Source organism: Chenopodium quinoa, unplaced genomic scaffold, assembly GCF_001683475.1.
Source record: "Chenopodium quinoa cultivar QQ74 unplaced genomic scaffold, ASM168347v1, whole genome shotgun sequence".
Classification (NCBI taxonomy): Eukaryota; Viridiplantae; Streptophyta; class Magnoliopsida; order Caryophyllales; family Amaranthaceae; genus Chenopodium; species Chenopodium quinoa.
Genome location: NW_018744068.1, coordinates 1,151,543 through 1,169,522, shown reverse-complemented (window position 1 = coordinate 1,169,522; position 17,980 = coordinate 1,151,543).

The following is a 17,980-nucleotide window of genomic DNA, read 5'->3' as shown; positions in this document are numbered from 1 at the left end:
CTAGCTGGGCTAGCTCGCACTGCTAGCTGGCGTGCTAGCTGGCAGCAGCCCAGAAACCCTTTGGTTGAGGTGGTTTTGTGAGGGGTGGGAACCAAGGCTCGGGCAAAGCCTTGGGGAGCAAGCTAATGGTCCCCCCCACCTCTCCATGGTCCTCACCTAACCTTCTCTCTCCCCTTGACACTTGTTGCATTGTGATTGAATTTAATTATTACTTTATTTTAGAAATAAATTAATTGCCAAATTATTCATTCCCCCACATTGGTTGGGGAATGAAGTTCAAGGGTGCATTTCCCTATAAATACCAAAGGCATGGTATTGGGACTCTTATAATTAGAGTAAACCTTTGATTCGTAAAACTCATACTTTTGTTTTTTCCGGGTCTTGACTAACCTTCAAGACTTGGGACGCTCGGGTCGGGTCGAGGGTACGGTCCGTCGGAGATCTCGTAGTTTCGGGATTTTGAAGTAAGAGCTCTTTGGGAGCGAAGCACGCAACAAAGGTATAATTCTTGTTCTTAATCTTGTTTGATTAAGTTTATTATGCTTGTTAATTGCTTTAATTAAGGGGCGGGTCTTGGGGGGTTTCCTTCCGCGTAGTGTCGGGTTACTACGAAACCCTACACGATAAACACCACTCAAAAAGTTGTGTCTCGCACTTGTGTGGGCCGACATTATATGCTCACTCATACAGTGCATGTTGTGTCAAAGATGGGTCCTCTCTTGTATTTGTTCGAGAAAGCCACTATAAACGGAAGATTGTCAAGGTGGATAGTCATAAAAATTCTTTATGACAAATAACAAAAGCACGTGAAACATCAACCTCTAAGCACTTTCAAAGCTGTCTACAATATAGGTATCGAAATTGAAGACGACCTTTTAAAAGCTGCTATCAATAATAATGCGAACGGAAAGAAGAACAACTATCCTTCTTCTTCCTTTCCCATTAATTAAGTACATGCTATAAACACTTCTTAACAACAAATCAAAAGGTCAAAAAGAGTGTTTACTCCACTTGGTATGAGCTACAAGACAACCTTCGATATACTACACGACAAAGGACTTGTCATGCCCATAGGACCTATCAAAGATCCAGTCCTGAAGGCAAGACCACCTAAGTGGAATCCTAATAAGCACTGTAAGTACCACCAAGGAAAGGATCATGATATAGGGGAATGTTGGAAACTCAAAGAAGCTAACCAAGATATGATCGATGAATAACAAAACTTCTGAGGTTCTAGCCTTCGCGGAAGATCAAATAATCTTTGATCCTTCTCTCCTCATTACACCTGTTGGTGAGCCCATGATCGAAGATGTCTATATAACCACCATTAACGAAGTGGCCATGATTGAGGAAGATGATGAAGTTTTCTTAGATGTTACCAAGGAAAACTTATCAAGTCTAAAAGAAGACGTTCATAAACTTTGAGATGTCGTCACCATGCTTATGAGTATAGTGGAAGGCCTAGTGAATCGGATATCAGTCATTGAACAAAACTCTCATCATCAGGACTGGAAGAATGAAAAGAACTACCACCCTCCTCCTTCTTCTTCTCTTCAAAGACTAAAGGAAAAACTCAATGCTCCTATGTCGAGGGAAAAACGGATTATTGATGAATACCCACCAATAAAAATGACTTATAATGAAGCTTTCGACTCTCTCCATGGCAAAAGTTTCATTCATCCCATTAGTCCAATCCAAGATCCAGTGCCTGAGAAACGGTCTCCTAATTTGGATCCAAGCTCCTATTGCAAATACCATCGAGGCAAAGGTTACTCCACTGAGAAATGCTTCACCCTCAAGTATTGCATTCAAGACCTCGTTGATTCAAATTGCCTTCATGTTCCTTTGAGCAAGAAGAAAGTTGAGTGATGATAAGCACGAAGCATGAGGCGCGCTTTAATGACAAGATATCATGATTTCTTTTCTTATTTTTTATTTCCCTTCCCAAATAAATCTAGCATAGGCACACTCCATCATTTCTTAGATTTATTTCATGTGTTTGATTTTTTCACCCTTTCCATTTTACTAAAATGAGAATTTATTTCCATGCATATGATCATTGTATTTCCAAAAAAAAATCATCGTCGAACTAAGCATTAGGTATACCAATGATTTAAGGAACTGTTGGGTTTTATGATGTCCGACACCGCGCGGAAACAAAACCTGGTAACTGGATCGCATGAATAACAATTATAAAATAAACAAAAGCATGCAAATAAACACAAACATAAGAGAAGAGAGAGAAAGAATACTTACCCTAGAAACGTGCTTCGCTCAACCAATGAGCTCGGACTTGAAAGATTCAAGTTCCGTAAGTGCGAGAAGCTCCAGCGGGTCACACCCTCGCTACCGAACCGTAATTGGTCCCTACCTCGTAGCTTAGACGGGGCTAGACCAAAAATAACTTAGAGTTTACGAACAAAGGTTTTCTCGCTTTTGGAGATCCCTTAGAGTTCACCAGCTCAAGTTGAATTCCCAATACCAAATGATTGGTATTTATAGGGAATTGTTCCCAAGAATTCCCATCATCTTTCATTGTGGGATAGTTGGTAAAACTGCAGAATTTAAATTTAAATTTTAATTCTAAATTGAATTAAAAAAACCATGAAACTATAATCAAATTTCAAGTGTCATTAGACAAAGAGGGAGTATGTGGGAGGACCACCTTGACCTTAGAGAACAAGGCAAGGGGCTACACCCCCACTTCGGTCAATAAGGGAAACTGCCCGACCTTGGGCAGCAAGGCCAGCCTTGCTAGCAGCCTTGCGCCACATGGGTAGGCCTGCTAGCCTTTGCCGCAAGCCCACGCCTACAACAGCAGGCCCATGCGTCTATCGCAATTAAGCAGCAGCAGCATAGGCCCATTACCAGCAGCGTGGCCCTAGCAGCAGCACACAAGCGCCAGCCTTGCTGATATCCTTGCTAGGCAGGCCTAGTTGGTGCGCAGGCCACTAGGCTACCACAGCCAGCACGCACGCAAGGTCAGCCTAGCTAAGCCTTGTGATGGTTGCGATGGCTTAGTGGATTTAGTGCTTCCGGCCTTAGTCATTTGCCTTCGATCCGAGGCATGGCTAGGGCTTGTGCTATGCTTGTTATTTTAGCACGATATGTCATTTGATTATTTTCTCGTCTTTGTCGATTCCTAAAATTGACTCGACGCTCGGCTTCGACGCTCTAAGCCCGAAATCCAACGTCTTAGTTCATAAAATCTCTATCGACTCATTTAATCCTTTGGATTAATTTGTCGCTTCAGTTCGGTTACACGATTGGGTCTAATCCGAAGGGTTCAATCAAGGTCAAGCTGTAATATTAATTTTACATTAATATTACTGATCGGAAGCAGCCTCCAGCTAGGCATTCCAATCACTTGACCTCACTGAATAATTAGCTTTCCTAATTAATTCCAAACCCTCTATCGGAATTATACACTTGTTTGAAGGACACCATTCCTTTCAGGCACCCCTTGTAGCCACATCATATCACCTTTACCCTTTTCATGAATTACACAATCCTTTCTTGATAAACCACTTTGAGCCTCGTCTAACGATTGCCCACATCTACCTAACTTTGAGATGAGATGGTGTGCAACTCATGCAACTTTCAAAGCCAAATGTAAAAGCTTGAGTTATTCTAAAAAGGTTAAAACAAAAAAACAATAAAAGTGTATAAAAGGTCAAGTATTTCAATGTCTTTGATATGAAAATGTCTCGGATTGCGTCTCTTATCGAGTGCTCGGCACCGTGCCTAAGAAACATGAATGCCAAGTGAGTGATAGACCACATGATCAAGATTTCCCACACTTATCTAAAGAAGATTCAAAAAGAAATCTCAAATGCAAAATCAATAATAAAGATAACAAATTAAAAAGTGAGAAACCTCAGGGTGCGGTCGTAATAAAAATGCATTCATTCACATTCATGAATGATCATATCAAGGGATCTCCAATACTCATCCCTATCCATTTAGAGCTAGACTTGGGGGCTTGATCCCTACTTCATTAGCCTACCTAGCCTAAGAGTCACCATCATTTGGCTCTTCTCAAAATATTTTTCCACACCCTTAGCCTTTGCAGCCTAAGCTATGTGTCACTCTCACACACATCACAAATACATAACCAAATAATCCTTCCCTTAGGAACCCTTTGCCATGCAATCTTGATACAACCTTGAAGCATGCCTTGTCATCTTCAAATCACTTATTATCATAATCATCATTGCATCACAAAGTATGAAGTACTTAGCCCCTACGCCTAACTTACCCAAATACTTTCGTTATCGAATCATCAAACTTTGCACCATGAGATACAACATCAACCCATAAACTTGATTAAGCTCATTCCACTTTAGGATTTTAGATACTATAAGAGGAATTTCATGAATCATATTCATACGAACCTAAATCAAGATCACAAGCATAACACACAAGAATCACATAATTATACCTTTGAAGCGTGAATTCCGCGTAGCTATTCGATTGACAAATCAGGGAGAGAATAGAGCCCCAAGCATGACTCCTCTACTTAGTCCATGGGATTAGAACAAGCGTCCACCAACGCTAGATTGGTCGAGTTAAGGAGATAACTGCAATCACTACCTTTAATGGACAATCGAACACCACACGAACACAACCACCATGACCACACCACCGGCGCCTAGGGAGGAGGAGAGAGCCGTGAGAGAGGGGAGTTTGAGGGAGTTGGGTCTTGTGTTTGCTAATTAGGGTTTGATCTCACTGATCATGAATTATTAATTCAACCCTAGGCACCTAGTCCATTTAATTATAATTAGACTAGGAGCAAAGCCCAAACCCTCCTAAACACCTCCATATGGCCGGCCACCTAGGGGGTGAGGCCCGTCACAGGCCTCGTCCTCTTATGCTTGATCTAGGCCCTTTGTGTGACCTTATAGGATCCGTCAAATTGGGCTTTGGCCTAATTTACTAGCCTAAAAGATTGTATGTACCTCTAGCTATGATAAAACGACGACCCAAATAGACGAACTTCATTATCTCCATTATTTGATCCGTTATATATCTAGTAATTGCACTTGACGAAGACATAAATCCTTCAATGGATCTATTCATTCCTTTTGGGTAAACATGCACCATCACTTGATTCATTCTTTTCATCTTGAGGAATTTCAAAGACTTCATATTTCGCCAACACTTTTCCTCTTTTCCTTTTCACGTCTTTCTTTTCGATAGAAAGTCAGTACCCTCCACAAAAATGACGAATTTTTTTTTTCTTTTTCTGCATTTTCAAGTGCACGGGCACAATCACAATACAATGCATACACTAGTCATGCAAATTGAGTCATATCAAGTCACATTGAGTTAAGTTTGCACACACATGTCAAAACACATTGAGTCACACAAAGAGTTGAGTACACAAAGCCTTGAGTCAACCTCAAGCTAACTATACACATTGAGTCACTAAATGGGTCAAGTAACACGAAACCTTGGGTCAACCCCAATAAAACCACAAGTAAAGTCTTTTGGCAATATTTGATTTTACAGGATACAACAAATCATCAAAGCGTATGTTCGGAGTCAATTGAGAAATCTCACCAAATCATCCAAGCTGTTGTTCGCATCCAATCGAACAATCTCACCATTTACCTTTCAAAGCTCTTTTGTTCGGAGACGCGTGGACATTTCATTCAAAGACACGTGGACATTTCTTTTCAAGCTCTTTGTTAAGAGACGCGTGGACAATCCTTTCCAAAGCTCCCTTGTTCAGAGACGAGTTAACATTTCATCCAAATGCTCCCTTGTTCGGAGACGAGTGAAAATTCCTTAAGTAATATCTTGTTTAGAGAGGAGTGAACATTCCTTGAGTAAGCTCTTGTTCGGAGACGTGTGGACACATTTAAAATCAGCGCCGCTGCCTGAGAATGCAGAGGTTTTCTAACAAAATAAATTTAATCCGACGATGTCACCCAGAGACGTGTGCTCGGCAAGCCCAGATACACGTTTCTTTCCCTTAACTCCTTTATTTGTATTTGTAGAACTGACGCTTTTTGCTGGTATCGGCGTTAAAAAGAATGGTTTAGGATCGCAGAACGTTCTGAATCATTCTTCGTCCCTTTCGATCTACTTTGACTTTTGTTTTCGAAACTTAAGTTTCTCCAAACTTAGTCAAAGTGGAGGCTTCTCTAGCCACCTGATTGTGTCTCCCCAAAAACCAAACCCAGTGATGATTATCTTCCACGTCTTTGATTATTGAGTTAGGTAAAGAGTTGAAAAGACTCGTGAAGTTCCTTAAGCCCTGACCATTTCTTACCTTTCTTAAATTTTTTGAATAAACATCATTTATTTCGTGCCATTAAACCCAAAATCATTTATTTCATGCCTTTTAACCCAAAATCAATCATTTCTTGTCCTCTATATAAAAATGTCCAAACCAGTCTATTTTGGTCAATAATACTGGTTCAATTATTGTGTAGTTGGATGGGGCTTGAAAAAAGCTTTCCAACGATATATTATAAGCTCAAATCCGACTAATAACCCCAATGTACTTAACCGAGCCCAAACCAGACCTATGTCTACCTTACCTACGACCCAATGATCATGTGAGGGTCCAATTACCTTAATTCCATTCCTAAACCAATTAGGATTCGTTATTAACTCGGAGATCGAGAAACACTTCTGAACGTAATAAGGATGACGATGAATCTTACCTTATAGTTCACGAAGAAACATTAAGAGACATAGGAAATGGACTATACACTGTATGCACACTTGTTCGGAAGGACAAGTGGGAGATTGAAAGGAATGGTGTCCTTCCAACAAGTGTATTCTTCCGATAGAGGGTTTAGAATTATTACAGAGTTTATTCTTCAGTAAGATCAAGTGATCGGAATGCCTAGGTGGAGGCTGCTTCCGATCAGTAATATCAAGGTACAATTGATATTACAGCTTAATCTTAATCGACCCCTTCGGGTCGAACCCAATCGAATCACCGATCCGAGACGGCGAATTAATCCGAAAGGATTTAATGAGTCGACAGAGTTTTAGGAATACAGACGTCGGATATCGAGCCTAGGGCGTCGAGACCGAGCATCGCAAAAAAACAAGCGACAAGTACGAGCATAGCCGTAGCTAGGCTAGGCTAGCTCATCGCAAGCCCAGGCACACCATGTGTGTGCTAGGTGCACCTTGGTGTGCTAGGCGAGGCATGATGCCTAGGCGCCATCGCAACACTAGCATCATGCACTAGGCGCACCATCGCTGGCACTAGGTGCTGGCATGCGTGCGTGCCTAGCATGGTAGCACCATCGCTAGCACCAAGTACTAGCATGGGTGCTTGCCTCGCATCACAGCACGCTGGGCGTGTGCGAGTGCCCAGGGACCATTGTAGGCCTAGCACCACGCACAGCACCGTCGCAATGCCTAGGGCTTGCGTGCGTGCTTGTGCTTGTGCCTAGGCCTATCGAACCATCGCAGCACGCAGCCCAGGCACCATCGCAGGCATATCACCACGCACAGAACCATCGCAATGCAAGGGGCTTGCGTGTGTGTGCGTGTGTGCCTCGCATCCTCACAAGCAGCAGCCTTACACAGCAGCATGCCAGGCAATACCCTGTGCGTGTGCGTGTACGAGTGTCGGAGATCTCGTAGTTTTGGGATTTTGAAGTAAGAGCTCCCCGGGAGCGAAGCACGCTACAAAGGTATAATCTTTGTTGTTAGTCTTGCTTAATTATGTTTATTATGCTTGTTAATTGCTTTAATTAAGGGGCGGGTCTTGGGGGGCTTCCTTCCGCGTAGTGTCGGGTCACTACGAAACCCTACATAATAGTCATCTTATTCCGATTTCTGGATTAAAAGTTATGATAAAAACAAAAACCGGGTAAAAACTGCTATCTATCACGCCGTGATGGATTTGTTACGCCGAGACAAGCCTGTCGCACTGCGATGGAACTTGTTTGTTGGGTTTTGTAGTGTCCGACACTACACGAAGAGAAACCAGCCCAAGACTCGCCCATTAATTAAAGCAACTAAACATGCAATCACATAATTAACAACATAAGAGAGAGAAGGAGAAAAGATATTCTTACCCTCGACGCGTGCTTCGCTCATTTCACTAGCTCTTACTTGAAAGCTTACCATAAAAACTGCGAAGGCCTCCAACGGCTCAAACCCTCAACCCAACCCGAGGGGTCTTAATCCCGAAGATTAGTTGGGACTTGACCAAATAAAACTAGAGTATTACGAACTTAATGGTTTTCTCACTAATGATGAAATGCCTTATTGAGTTCAACTCAAGTTATGTTTTCCAAACCCAAAACTTGGGTATTTATAGGGAAAGGAGACTTGATCTCCTTTCTCCCATCAATGTGGGAAAATTGCATTTTTCCTCAATTTTATTTTAACCAAAAACCAAAATAAAATGCAAGGCAATCAACAAGCTCCAAGTGTCACATGGGGGGAGAAGGTTGGTGAGGACTACCAAAGGGGGGGGGGACCAAAACACCATCCTCCCCAAGCTAGACACCAAGCAAATGGCCCCTTCCCTTGACCACGCCACTTGGCTGGCTGGCAGCCTGCCTTGGCTGCCAAGGCAACCAGCTGGCGCCTAGCACCAAGGCTGGGCAGCCCAGCCAGCGAGCACACAGCCAGCCAGCGCATGCGTTGCTGCGATGCTGCTGCTTGGTGCGTGCTCCTGCTTGGTGCTGCTACGCTTACATGCACAGCGTAGCCAACTTGCACCCGCCTGCGTATAGCAAGCAGGCCACGCATGCGGGGTGAGCTTGTGCGAGGTTCGGCTGCGCGTGGCTGGTGCTGTTGTGCTAGCAACCAGGCAAAGCCATAGCGCATGCTGCCTGCGATGCTTGCGATAGCAAGGCCCACCAAGCACTTGCGTGCTACTGGCCTTGCGATGCTTGCGGTAAGGCTGCTATGTGCGAGGAACTAGCATCCTGGCATGCCTAGCGCGCCAGCGATGCTGGCCATGCCATACCAGCTGGCTACCCAATGCTACTAGCATGCGATGCTAGCATGCATGCGCTGCTAGCAAGCTCACCATGGTGCGTGGTCTAGGTTAGCCTAGCACTCGCATGGCTAGGCCAACTCGAGGCTATGGCTTAGCTCAAACTTGTCGCTTGTTTGATTTCTCGTCTCGTCAAATTATAAACTCGACTCGACTTGCGACGCTCTAAGCTCGATATCTGACGTCTTTGTTCGTAATACTCTAATGACTCATCTAATCCTTCTAATTGATTCGTCGTCTCGGATCGGTTATTCGATAGGGGTGTGACACAAAGGGTTCAGTCAAGATTAAGCTGTAATATTAATTACACATTAATAATACTGATCGGAAGCGGCCACCTTGGCATTCTTATCACTTGACCTCACTGAAGAATTAGCTTTATAATAATTCCGAACCCTCTATCGGGATAATACACTTGTTGGAAGGACACCATTCCTTTCAATCACCCACTTGTCCTTCCGGACAAGTGTGCAGTTAGTGTATAGCCCATTTCCAATGTCGCCTAATGTCTCTTCATGAACTATAAGGTAAGATTCTTCGTCATCCTTATTACGTCCAGAAGTGTTTCTCGATTTCCTAGTTCGACTGTCAATAAGCAGATGATTTCTAAAATCCATCTGAGCCCGGCCATGCATTTTCACAGTCTCGCTCTTCAAGAGGCGGCCTTGTAAATAACAAAGACATATTCCCTATTGTTAATAGGGGGACATTCCCAGTCTTGCATTGTTAGCTTCCCTTACTAAGAGGACCTAGTCGCCCGAGTGTTGCCGTTATAATCCCCATTTACGACAAACGTTTGACAACATCAAAACAGACTAGTACTCAAACAAGAGAACTTACAATACTCATGATCGAGGAAAAAGGTTCTGATAGATATAATGAAAAATATACTAATGAAGATTTTATATCTCTTAAAGTATTCTCATAGGTCGATCCGGTAAAGTTCTAAACCAATACCTGTGCAAATGATTTATGACAATCATGTCCTCTTAGCACGAGAAACGGTGCTATAAATCATATTACACAGTAATCTCAAGTGGTCATTAATCATCCATTGTTTAAATGACCTTGATTAGGGATAATTTTCAATTAAAATATTCAATGTTCACTTAACATGTGTTTTCTTTATCCAAGAGATGGTCTTGATACCCTGTTTTCAATATTCTCAGAAATCGAATGGGCTCATTATTTAATTCTAAACCACAATTAAATAGAAATGGAGTAATAATAAATTTGCAAAAAATTTAATTGCTCCAAAACCGAATGGTTCAACATAGTGTTTTACATTAACACATCAAATTTAATTAAAACACATATACAGGGAAATCAAAGCCAATCTCCAACATGCTTGATTGCCATTGCCTCAACCTGCTTGTTATGCTTCACTTGAGGCAAAGGTTTAGTCAATGGATCGGCTACATTGTCATCCGTTCGAATCTTACAAATTCTGATTTCATCCTCGGACTTCAATTCCCTTATCATGTGAAATCGCCGCTTGATATGTTTGACCTTCTGATGTTCCCTTGGCTCCCTGGCCTGAGCAATAGCTCCATTGTTATCACAATAGAGGTTTATTGGACCCTTGATGGAGGGTACAACATCAAGTTCACTAATGAACTTACGAATCCAAACTGCCTCCTTAGTTGCTTCCGAAGCTGCCAAGTATTCGGCTTCAGTTGTGGAATCTATAGTGGTGTTTTACTTAAAACTCTTCCAACTAAAAGCTTTGCCATTTAGGTAGAATATGTACTTTGATTGCGACTTAGAGTCATCTCTGTCAGTCTGGAAGCTTGCGTCAGTAAAATCTTCAACAACCAAATCATTACTCCCACCATAGACTAAAAATATATCCTTGTTGCTTTTCAGGTACTTTAGGATATTCTTGGGCACAGTCCAATGCACCTCGCCTGGGTCTGATTGGTATTGGCTCGTAGCACTCAAGGCATACGATAAATCCGGCCTAGTACATATCATGGCATACATGATCGATCCAATAAGCGAAGCATATGGAATATGATTCATCCTCTCTCGCTCATCAGGTGTCTGTGGACACTACTTCTTGCTGAGAGTTATGCCATGTGACATGGGTAGGTACCCTCTCTTGCCCCTTCCGTGTAGAATCGTGCCAGTACCTTATCAATAAAAGTACTTTAGCTCAATCTAATCATCCTTTTATCCCTATAGATCTTAAAGCCCAATATGTACTGTGTCTCTCCCAAGTCCTTCATTGAAAAGCACTTTCCAAGCCAGTCCTTTACGGACTCTAACAGTGTAGTGCTGTTTCAAATGAGTAATATGTCATCGACATATAAGACAAGGAATGCGATGTCACTCCCAGTGACCTTGTAAACACAAGACTCATCTGGATTCTTGATAAAACCAAACTTACTAATGGTTCATCAAATTGCAGATTCCAACTTCTGCTTGCCTGCTTTAGTCCATAAATGGACTTCTTAAGCTTGCGTACCTTCCCAACATTGCTTGGATCAACAAAACCTACCGGTTGTGTCATATACACAGTTTCTTCCAAAATCCCATCAAGGAAGGCGGTTTTGACATCCAATTGCCATATTTCATAATCATAATATTCAACAATCGCTAGGATAATCCGGACGGACATAAGCATGGCGATTGGCAAAAATGTTTCATCATAATCAACGCCGTGAATTTTCCTGTAACTTTTTGCCACCAATCTAGCTTTGTATATAGATACATTTCCATCGTTGTCGGTTTTCAATTTGAAAATCCATTTGCAACCGGTTTGGAACCTTCGGGTAAATCAACCAAGTCCCAGACTTGATTTTCAAACATGGAGTCCACCTTGGATTTCATGGCCTCTTGCCATTTTGCAGAGTCGGGGCTCGTCATAGCTTGTTTGTACGTCGCTGGCTTATCTCCATCCATAAATAGGATGTCTTTATCTTCGGTTAAGACAATACCGGGGCATCTGTCTGGTTAATATCTTGGCCGTTGCGAACTACGTAGGGTAATAGCTTCAGCATTTACATTGTCGGTTTGACTCTGACCAATGTCATTAGCAGCTTCTAAAGCATTTTGATTGTCAGTTTTGTCAGGTTGACTTTGATGCTCGTCCTATCAAACTTCGTCGAGTTCGATTTTCCTCCCACTTGTCATTTTCGAAAGATATTCCTTCTCCAAAAAGACACCATCACGAGCAACAAACACTTTGTTCTCGGATTTGTTGTAGAAGTAATACCCCTTGGTTTCTTTTGGGTATCCCACAAAGAAACACTTCTCAGGTTTTGGGTGAAGTTTTTCAGAAATTAATCTCTAAACATATGCTTCGCAACCCCAAATCTTAAGAAAAGACAACCTCGAAGGTTTCTTCGTCCATAATGCATATGAGGTCTTTTCGACAGCTTTTGGCGGACCATGGTTCAGTGTTAGTGTCGCAGTTAGAAGTGCGTGTCCCTAGAAGGAGATAGGAAGTTCACTAAGACCCATCATGGATCGGACCATGTCTAACAAGGTTCGATTCCTCCTTTCGAACACTCCATTCCATTGTAGAGTTCCGAGAGGTGATAATTCTGAGAGAATACCATGTTCTTTCAGATGATCCGTCGAATTCGTGGCTCAAATACTCGCCACCTCGATCCGATCGAAGTGCTTTGATTTTCTCGCCAAGCTGATTTTCAACTTCACACGGAAACTTTTTGAATTTCTCAAAGATTCAGATTTGTTCGACATAAGGTCGACATAACCATATCTACTATAGTTGTCAATGAAGGTAATGAAATATCGATAACCTTGCCTTGCGGGTGTACTCATTGGTCCACATACGTCCGTATGTATTAGACCAAATAAGTCACTAGCCCTTTCTCCAAACTTGGAGAATGGTTGCTTTATCATCTTGCCTAATAAACATCCTTCGCAATTTTCAAACGACTCTAAGTAGAATGAGTCAAAACTACCTTTATGAAGAAGTTTCTTAATGCGTTTGATGTTAATGTGGCCAAGACGACAATGCCACAAGTAGGTTTGATTCGACTTAATGGTCTTAGCTCTTTTGGCGGTATCGTTAACATTATAAACTTTTTTGTCTAATCATATGTAAAATATGCAATTTTCATGGAACTTATAAGCAAGCTAATAGATTCGAAAAACAACCATTGTTTTAGTCTTGTGATCAAGTAACCCGGTGTCCAACGCATTGATCAAAATATGTTCAAAGGTATGATAAACAAGAATTAGTTTAATTACAAGCTAAAGACAAATAAAATGTGCCTACAAGCATGACGGAAAGACTATCTTCATTGTCCGCTCGTAGTTGCACATCTACTTGTGAAGCCCTCTCACTGGGTCCCTGAAAATGGGAGCATAAAGTGAGTTAAACATGGTATCCAATACCTATGAATAGCTTCATAAACAAGTGTTAATGAAGATACCTGAGGTAGATGAAACATTCCTCTCCTCCTCATCCCTTTGGAAGATCTTGCATTCCCTCTTGTAGTGGCCTTACTCACTACAATAGAAGCAACACATCTTCGCTTTGTTCTTGAACTCCTTCTTCTTTGCTCTTCAGGGCCTTTTTGTTGCTCCATAGGAGGTGGCTCGGTGAAGCAGCTGCACCACAACTCTTAAAGAGTATGTCTCCTTCCCCGCAGCTACATGCGCCCTAAGTGCATCATAGCCCGATTGGAGAGAAGCAAGCAAGATATGATCCGCCATCTCATCCTCCAATGGGATTTCGAAAAGCTCCATGTGCTTTAAGAGCCTAGTCATTCTAAGCACATCAGGTCGGAGGGGCATACCGGGTCTCAATTTGGTCTTGCAGACCCTTGACCAAAGCCGGTACCTTTCCTTAGCAAGACAACCTTTTTCCGGTGGCTATATCTTCATGTTCGAGAGTGACCTAATCACATCAAACACGAGTCCATTATAGTTGCCATTGATACTCTTGGTGACTCTCACATTGCCAACGTCCTCAAGTGCTTTAAGGAACATGTCCAGAAAATAGAAGGAGTGTTTTTCCTTCCATTCTTTCGGGATGGAATTAGCCATTAGTCGTTAGACTTTCTTGCAATCGGAAGACTATGCATCATGCGCCTCATCGCTCATGATTCCCTTAGAGATGAAGTTTGGAATGGGAGTATCAATAATGTACTCCATTGAACAACTCTGAAGAGTTTTCTGGAGTTCCTATTCCCATTCCTTGAAAATGATCAAGTTAAGGCTAAAGGCCAACTTGTCAGGGAGTTCTGGGCACATAGTGTTGTTGTTTGAGTTATTTGCAGACATGTTTCTACAATTGAAAGAATTTGAAATGAAAAACCATTCGTAAACCAATAAGTTTGAAATTTACAGTATACATGCAAATTTTCAATCTTAGTGAGCATTTTATCCATGCATTAATATTAGTCCCTTTTTAGGCGAGAATAAAACGAATCCAAGATCCCAAAAATCACAAAGTTATTAAGCATGCTTTGGCTTGTCTTAACACTTAATATTTTAGGGTAAGCAATCCAATTGCTAATAGCTCTAAGGTACTCTTGGTTCGATATTGTTGAGCTTAACCAAGACCAACTTGTATACCTAGTATACCATACGTTCCTAGGGAATAAGTGATGCCTCGCTTTGGCGTAGCCCATCACTACACGCATTAGTTCGGTAAGTGTTGTTCTTAGAATGGCAAATTTGGCTCAATATTATAGGGACCTAGGGTTTCTATGTAGGTTGATTTAAGTGAACTCAATTAATCATCGCAACATTTGAAATCCTAAACATGCATCCTATCATACCATTCAATCATATATAAACACAATTATATATATATATATATGAAAAAGTAAAAGATGCATTTAGCAACCAGCATGACCCCTTGAGTCTTCAAATCTTCAAGGGTCTTCGATGCATCCTCTTGGCTCGTCTTCTTAGAAACACCGTCTTTGAGACATCTCCGCCAAATATGCAATTACTAGTTACTACAAATAGGATTAAGGTACAAAAATACGCAACGGTACGCAGACCGTATTTAGATTTACAAAAATACATAACGGATCGCTGTCCGTATTTACTATCCTAATCGGACCCCACTAGTTGCCATTTTCACAAAACCTATGAAAAATATACATTCCATTCATCCATTCACTATTTATGAATGGCCCATGCATTTTACAACGAAAAACAAGTAACAATGCATAACACGCGCAAACTAGTAACTAACTTAGGTGGTTAATCCGATTAACATGCCTAATTAAAACTAGTCAAAGTTGTTTATCTTTTATGTGATTAAGACGCAATTAGTTCAATTAATTAACGATGTTCCCACTAAATTCCCATCCAACTTAATTAATCCAATTAATTAAGCTGGTTAACTTGCAAGTGCCGGAGGAACCGAGGCCTAGCCTCGTTAAAATAATTGAATAAATTAATTAAAACGGCCCAATAACACAAAATGATAGCCCACCACATGCCAAGTGCCTAGCATCCAAGCCACGGGGCTAGGTTTTCTAGGCACCAAGGCCATGGATGTGCGTGCTGGCATGCCTGCCAAGAAGATCACGCTACGCTTGCTGGCACCAGAAGCACCGCAGCATGCTATGTATGCTTGCGTGCATGCTGGCGCTGGCAGCGTGTGGCTGGGCTTGTTGGGGCTCGCATGCCTTGCTGCCCAGCAGCACTAATCGGAACCGGCCTCCACCTAGGCATTCCGATCACTTGACCTCTTTGAAGAGTTAGCTTTCTAATAATTCCAACCGAACCCTATATCGGAATAATACACTTATTAGAAGGACACCAGTCCTTTCATTATTTTATTTCGATTCAAATTCTGACTTTTTTCTGATCCTTCACCCCTCTTTTTTCTTATAAATAGAGGTCGTTTCACCCCATTTTCAATCATCAACAAGTTTTATCACCACCAATCATAATCTAATCTCTTCTCTAATACTTTCGCACTCTCTCTTGATTCTTTTCTAAGCCTAGCCTAAACACGCCTTAATACATCTTTGAGACTTTTCCCTAATCAAACATCATACCTCCTTCACGAGCTTCGAATAATCCGAACCAATCTCGAAGTTGCCTTCGACCTCGAAGTGATAGATTGATAGTTCTGAGGGTTTAGTCCCAAATCTATATTTCAATTTTTATTTGATTTATTTACTTTATTGATTTAATCTTTCTTGAAGTTACTAACGCGTGTATTATGTTGATAGAAAGAGATACGAGGTATCAAAGTAAGTAATTCGATTACTTAATTATTCTTTCGATATATAAATCATGTTAGGATATTATTTTAATTCCTAGTATCATGTTAGGATATTGATTTTGAATCCTAGTATCATGTTTAGGGTGTTAATTAATATTTCTAATGTCATGCTTTCTAGTATCATGCCTAGGATCTTACTATTAACGATATTATGATAATGTTATTATTATGATGATTTGTTATGTCAATTATTATGTTCTTGATTATTCATGATTCATTTTTATTTCTTGATCACGCCCAATCTTGCAGGTTTAAAGGGAATTTGTACTTCAAATCACGCCTAATAATATAATTAATAATTTAATTTAAGGCTAATATGATTTTAATTCAAGTGATCCCCAATAATTGATTTATTTGTGCATTAATAATCAACCAAAATAGATTCACAGGTTTACAGCTAATTTGATGTAGGAATGTTGATCGGAAAGCGCACATGAATATCATAAGACTTAAGTAAACACCGATTTAGGGCGAGTTCAATCTCTTTTAGGTTGGATTCGTACCATCATCCCCGAATATCCAAACATGGTTCCGGACCACTATGGAGTTAGCGAATCTCCGTGATCGTGAATAGAGTGTAACCTTCACACCCGTGAATGGTTTACAAGTTCCTAAAACTTGTTGGCGACTCTTTTATCTCTAGCTTCCTTCCTTTTGGACAGCACCATGCTTAAAGGAATGATCACAGTGGGGCTCAAAGTTGAGTTAGAAAAATTCCCTACACAACCAAATCGGGCCGCGTTCTCCCTACTAGCTTTAAATCACCCCTTAGTTAGCTTCTCATGATTCCACGAAAAAAGATATATTTATGTGGAAGCATGAGAAGTTTATCCCGACGTCTCAATTATGCATACTCTCTCCATAAGTTTGAATTCTTTCTCCCTCCACCGGTTTTGACCTAACCCCACTAAAGTCTAGAGGTCTTTTCAAGGGTTGTAATGTCATGGCTTAACATATAGGTGGGGAAACAATATGAAAAATTGGTTGTATTTCCTAAGTGAAGCAAAAGAGGGGCCCTCTCTCAAAAACAAACTTAAGGAGACACCTAATTTCAAACAAACATCCATCATTTCATTTCTCATAACATTACCACACTTGTTGGAAGGGAAAAGAATTTAATTTATAAGTTTTTTTTTTTTTTTTTTTTTTTTTTTTTTTTTTTTTTTTTAATTTCTAACTTGAAACTTTATTGATATTCTTAAATTGCACTTACTTCTTATACATTTCATGCATACTCACTACATACATAACTTTTACTTTCTCACTTTATCTAATATCATTACATCTCCTTGTTTTTAATTGAAAATTCTTAAAACACAAACCTTACATGCCGAATGCTTCACTAAACTAAGAAGATTGGGAAAACATAGGCCATTAGGTTTCTAATGTGGTTAAAACAAGAAGGGGAAAATAAGCTCAAATTGGTTAGCAAGATAGGCAAATGCAAATTAGAAAATCAAATTTGTAACAAAATAAAAAGAAAGTTAAGCAAAAATGAGAAATAGTGCCCTTGTCCTCCCCTAGAGTGGCTCGGTCACGATCTCGGGTAGCTAGAGGTCAAAACAAGGATTAAAACATGCATAGTCAAGGATCCTAATGTGCCACTCAACAAAGTGATGAAGGCTAGAGCAATTTAACCTTACTAGGGATACAAACATAGCAAATACCAACCAAGGGTTTTCAAATCCATTATAGAGAGCAAGTCCATCTTACCACTTTCCCGTGAACTAGGATTTCAAATGGCCTCATAGTTCTTAACCTTACTA